Source organism: Colobus angolensis, unplaced genomic scaffold (genome assembly GCF_000951035.1).
Source record: "Colobus angolensis palliatus isolate OR3802 unplaced genomic scaffold, Cang.pa_1.0 Scaffold514, whole genome shotgun sequence".
Taxonomy (NCBI): domain Eukaryota; kingdom Metazoa; phylum Chordata; class Mammalia; order Primates; family Cercopithecidae; genus Colobus; species Colobus angolensis.
The window spans coordinates 1,786,535-1,792,738 of record NW_012118644.1 but is presented as its reverse complement, the minus strand read 5'-3'; positions in this window follow the sequence as shown (position 1 = coordinate 1,792,738).

Below are 6,204 nucleotides of genomic sequence, written 5' to 3'. Positions count from 1 at the left end.
CTCTGCTGGTCGGTGGCCGCATTGGCGGCTGGAGCCTGGGGACCTGGAACTGCGGTTTCCGCCTCAGAGCCTGTGGGCCTGGATGCACGTGTCGGCCACAGCCGCCTGGAGACTTTGGGACGGTTATGATACAAGACTTTATTACTAGTCCGGAGACACCCACTGGCCCCAACCTCTCCCTCCTTGAATACATAGATACAAAAATGCCCTCATTGTGTCTGCTGGAAAGGCAGGGTTATTCAACCATTAGCCTGTGCGAGCTGGGTGTGGTGGCAGGTGCCTGTAATCCCACCTACTCGGGAGGCTGAAGTGGGAGGATCACACGAGGCCAAGAGTTCAAGGCCAGCTTGAGCAACATAGCAAGACCTCATCTCTAAAAAATAAATAAAATAAAATTAGCCTTTCACTTCTCTGGGCTGCAACTTTATCATCTGTAAAATGGGCAGTGCAATGGCATCTGTCACGTTAGGTCCTTAACCAGGCGTGGTGGTGCACACCTGTAATTCCAGCACTTTGGGAGGCCAAGGCAGCAGATCACCTGAGGTCAGGAGTTTGAGACCAGCCTGGCCAGCGTGGTGAAACCCCGTCTCTACTAAAAATACAAACATTAGCTGGGCATGGTGGTGGGCACCTGTAATCTCAGCTACTCAGGAGGCTGAGGTAGGAGAATGGTTTGAACTCTGGAGGCAGAGATGGCAATAAGCTGAGATGGTGCCATTGCACTCCAGCCTGGGCCACAGAGGGAGACTTAGCCTCAAAAAGCAAACAAACAAAAACAAAAACATTAACCTGTAGTCCCAGATGGTGTACCTGTAGTCTTGGGAGGCTGAGGTGGGAGGATTGCTTGAGTCCAGGAGGCCGAGGCTACAGTGAGCTGTGATCATGTCACTGCACTTCAGCCTGGGTGACAGAGTGAGACCCTGTCTCAGACAAATAAAAAAAGAAAGAGAGAGAGAGAGAAGCAAAGAAGAGAAAAGAAAAGAAAAGAAAAAAGAGAAACACATTAGGTTCTTGCGAGGCTTAGTGGAGAATGTCTGTAAAGCGCCTCACCCTCACCTCACCTGCTACACAAGGAATACCGAAAAAAGGTGTCTGTTACTATCAACAATGATGCTGTTCTCACTGCAGTGGGAGCCAGCAATGACGTGAGCGGGTCTTTTCTGCAGCATCGTGGTGGAAGGCCACATGGAGGAACTGCTTTACAACCTGGCTCCTGATGGATTGCTAGGATTTGACTAACATTTGTGTAATACTGCAATGTGCCAACTGTTGTCCAAGAAATTAGAGGGTTATAGAAGTGAATAATTTGCTGTTCCCAAGTCAGAATAACTGCACTAAATTTGAAATAATGTAAAGAACTTTTATATTAAACAGAAGCATATTTTTAAAATAATAATGATAACAGTCTCATGTCTGTCCAGTGTGTTTCAGATCTGAGTCCTTTTCCAGGCTCCTCAGAGAGAGAATGGATGTGAGCACTTTAGAAAATAGACAGCTTTCTACAAAATTAAGGTGATTTGTATTGAGGGGTGAAGTTTGTCTATATCCCTCATTGACTAAACAAATCTTTGCGCCTCTTAGATTGATAAAGATGATCACAGAACCATAACATTCTGGGCCCTCAGAGCTAGAAGATGCTTTATCTGCTTCTATTTCCATCCATTGCTGTCTGCAGAATACCTGTCAGGTGGGAATCTATGCTCTGTTTGAATGCTTCTGGGGATGGGGCACTCACTTCCATCCTAAGTAGAGGTCGATCTGTCTTTCCATAAGCAGGTACATTGAGTGTTCTGTTTTCCCTCATACTGCCTAAATCCAGACAACCAGTTGTGTTAATTTTGCTCTAAATATATCTTAGCATCCTCATCAGTACTGCCCCTGTACAAATATCACTTCCATTGCAATTATTGTCATTTTCTAATTAGACTGCTAGCTTAAATTTGCCCCTCCCTCTTCACCCCAATCCACTCTCTATGTTACTTTACCACATGCAAATCTGATCTTGAAGTTACGTTTAAACCCTTTGCCTTTCCCCTGCCTACAGAAGCTCATCCTCTTTAGCAAGGCCTATGCTATCTTTAACAGCCCGGCCCCTAGGCGACTTCGCCAGCAGGCTTTGATAGACTGTGGCTCATGGACCAAATAAAACCCACAACCTTTATGTTCCATGAACAAAAAAACATGGTTTGACATTTTAAAACATAAAATGCTAATCAAACCATTATACTTTTGGAGAGAACGGTTGCTTAAAAAGTTGAGGACATTGCCCCTTGGCCCACAAAATCTAAAATATTTACTATCTGACTTTTTATTGAAAAAGTTTGGTGACACCTGGAGAATCAGCTCCTAAGATCCCTACACACTTGACTTTGCAGCAAGCTGGCACAATTTGCCAAACTCCAAGTATGACTTGCTTTTACACACCCCTGTCATTCCCTCTGACTGACATCCTACCATGCCTGCCTCTGTGATAAACTCTTACTTTTTAATGATGATGATAGTGATGATGACAATTGCTAATGGGTGTTAAATACTTACTGTGTGCCCATCACTGTTTTAAGCACTTTACACACATTAATTCATTTAATCCACACAACAAGCCTATGAAGGAGCTTAATTATTATTTCCATTTTACAGAGGAGAAGATTAACATGCCAAAGATAAGGTTACTTGCCCAAAGTTACAGAACTGTACAGTGGCTGAGAACTGTGCAGTGGCTGAGATGATTCAAGACCCAGCTGTGCTGTTTCCTGGAAAGCCTTCTCAGAATTCATGGAGGTGGTTTGCTGTTCTTTTTCCTTCGATAATGTATACCTGGATTATAACAGAATCCCTAGAAGGTTGCCACTGTCTGTGACAATGGCCTCCTTCCCACCCAGGTGGTGACCTGCTGGGGATAGGAGTCTTATATTTTGCTTTTCTGACATTCTCTCCAGCATATATCCCTAGGCCCCCGTGCTATGGGTGCTGAAAACACCGTTCAAGTGAATCAATTTGCAGGGCTTCTTGCAGGTGACCCTAGTGGCTATTTTAGGAATACATTGACAGTGTGAGCCTACAATAGATGTTGTTGACTGATATGGTTTGGCTCTGTGTCCCCCCAAATCTCATTTTGAATTGTAATTCCCAATGTTGGAGGAGGAACCTGGTGGGAGGTGACTGGATCATAGGGGCAGATTTTCCCCTTGCTGGTCTTGCAATAGTGAGTCTCACAAGATCTGATGGTTTAAAAGCGTGTGGCACTTCCTCCTTTGCTCTCTCGCCTGCCACCATGTGTAGATGTGCCTTGTTTCCCCTTCATCCTTCTGCCATGATTATAAGTTTCCTGAGGTCTCCCAGCCATGCTTCCTGTATAGTCTGCAGAATTGTGAGTCAATTAAACCTCTTTTCTTCATCAATTACCCAGTCTCAGATAGTTCTTTATAGCAGTGTGAGAACAGACTAATGCATTGACTCAAGAGCAAAAGATATGTCAGGACCGCAGAACTGAAAACTCTTGCTGTAAGACTTGATTGACCTAGGAGTGGTGGAGAGGGGATAGGTTTTTCCAGGGTTGGGTTCCCTGAGAAGACTGGAGATTTAAGCCAGGAAAGAGCAAGAGACCAACTTCTATAACAGTAGCAAAAAGAGTGACACCTCTATGCAGGGGTGTTATAAATTTCCTATATGATAAAGAACACTATAAGATATGAAATGCTATTTGTTTTATATATATATAACATATATATTATATATATTATACTTCTAGCTTTAGGAATGGGGGATAAGTCACAGGAAGGTGTATAGGAAAAATATGTTAGAAATTTTTATCCCTGTGGCTTATTATCCTGGGGTCTTGAAAATCTCTTCTGTCCTTAAGTCTTAGGATCCCAGGATAAGAGTACAGTAGGTATTTCAGTCCACATTTAAGAACCACAGATGATTAAGGGATGAAGAAGCCTTAATGATCATCCAGTTCAACCCAATGGAAAGAAATCCTTAGGCAAAATATTACCTTAAGCAAGAAGACATTCATCCACTAGAAAACACTGGAGCATTTTACAAGCCTTGTGTAAAGGGTATGTCTGGGTTGTAGGGACACTTGGAATCAGGGACTTCACTTAGCAGAGTTGCACCTTTCTTTATGTCTTTCATTTCTGCATGCCAGTTCCATTAGATAAACTGCTGGCTTCCTCTATAAGGCCGTGGTTCCTACCACTCATATTTCATGACTACCACCTGAGAGAGACTGAGACTCTTCCTTTCTCTCCCTTTAGTTCTGGTAAGAAAATCCCAGGGAAGGCCGGGTGCGGTGGCTCAAGCCTGTAATCCCAGCACTTTGGGAGGCCGAGACGGGTGGATCACGAGGTCAGGAGATCGAGACCATACTGGCTAACACAGTGAAACCCCGTCTCTACTAAAAAAAACCACAAAAAACTAGCCGGGCGAGGTGGCGGGCGCCTGTAGTCCCAGCTACTCGGGAGGCTGAGGCAGGAGAATGGCTAAACCCGGGAGGCGGAGCTTGCAGTGAGCTGAGATCCGGCCACTGCACTCCAGCCTGGGCGACAGAGCGAGACTCTGTCTAAAAAAAAAAAAAAAAAAAGAAAATCCCAGGGAAAAACTCTGAATGGCCTGGCTTATATACAAGGTGTACTTCTGGGCCAGTTAGCTATGGCTTGGGGCTAGGGCCAAGCATGGCCACCAGCATTCCACCTCTGTGTACCGAGATCATTCCCAAAGTGAGAGAGGTGTAGAGAGCTTAGTGGCTGCTTCAGTTGGTATCCACTGCAAAAGATGAGAAATGGGGACCCAGGGAGGTTGTTACATGCTCCCCACCCAGAAATATCAATTTTTTTTTTTTTTTTTTTTTTTTAAGATGGAGTTTCCTGCCCAGGCTGGAGTGTAATGGCGCAATCTCGGCTCACCACAACCTCCACCTCCCAGATTCAAGTGATTCTCCTGCCTCATCCTCCTGAGTAACTGAGATTACAGGCATGCGCCACCATGCCCGGCTAATTTTGTATTTTTAGTAGAGACAGGGTTTCTCCATGTTGGTCAGGCTCATCTCTAACTCTCAACCTCAGGTGATCCACCCGCGTTGGCCTCCCAAAGTGTTGGGATTACAGGTGCGAGGCACCGCGCCTGGCCTCAAATTTTTTAAATAGAATCTGGGACTGAGGAAGCCTGTTTTGAGTCTTGGGTCCTCCTTTTAGGAAGAAAAATTACGGGAGACCTCCTACAGGCTAGTTGTTTTATATTTAATTCTCAAAGCAACCATATGAAGTGGTTATTTTTACTCCCATCTCACACGCAAAGAAATAGAGGTTTAGGGAGGTTAACTAACCTACCCAAGGATGCATGGCTGGTGAAGGTCTAGCCTGGGAAGAGAAATGAGAATCTGGGTCATCTGGGCTCCCGAGCCCTTGCTCCTTTCTTTACACAATGTAACCTTCCAAAAGCTAGAAAGCGACTTTACCCTTTTGGGCATTGGCTCCTTCAACGAAATTAGATCTTTTCCAATTTAAAAATTCATCTTTTCTAATTTAATTTTCACACTTTTTTTTGTTTTTCCTAGTCTCAGAAGACATGTATGTCTCTAACTCTGACAATGGACACATTCCCTATTATTACAGAGGAAGCACACTCTTGTCCTGTGAATTTCTGGGAGGGAAAGTAGTGGGCTAATCTCTTACTCTTGGTTTATGGGGATTGGAAGGGGTATGGATCTGATGCAAAGAAAACCCATCATCTAAAGACCAGGCTCTTAGTGTAACTTCCAGGTTAATCTCTTGGTAAGGTGCTTCCTCTTCTCATCTCATCTTCCTCAATATCCTCACCTACTGAAAACAAACGAAAACAACAACAACAAAAACAAAACTATACTACCTTATCACAGCTCCATGAACTCTGTAGTTTGGCAGCTAAGGAATCTTTTTAAAAACAGTTCATGTAAGTGAACTTTTAGATTTAAAACCTTTCCCCTTTCATATTCTTCCGAGTTCTTGGTTTTCTTATCAGTAAAATGGTAGAAGTTGGACTAAACACTTTGCCGCCTAATACCTCTCAAATTCTTTTTATTTATTTATTTAATTATTTATTTTTTATTATTATACTTTAAGTTCTAGGGTACATGTGCATAAGGTGCAGGTTTGTTACATATGTATACTTGTGCCATGTTGGTGTGCTGCACCCATCAACTTGTCAGCACCCATCAACTTGTCATTT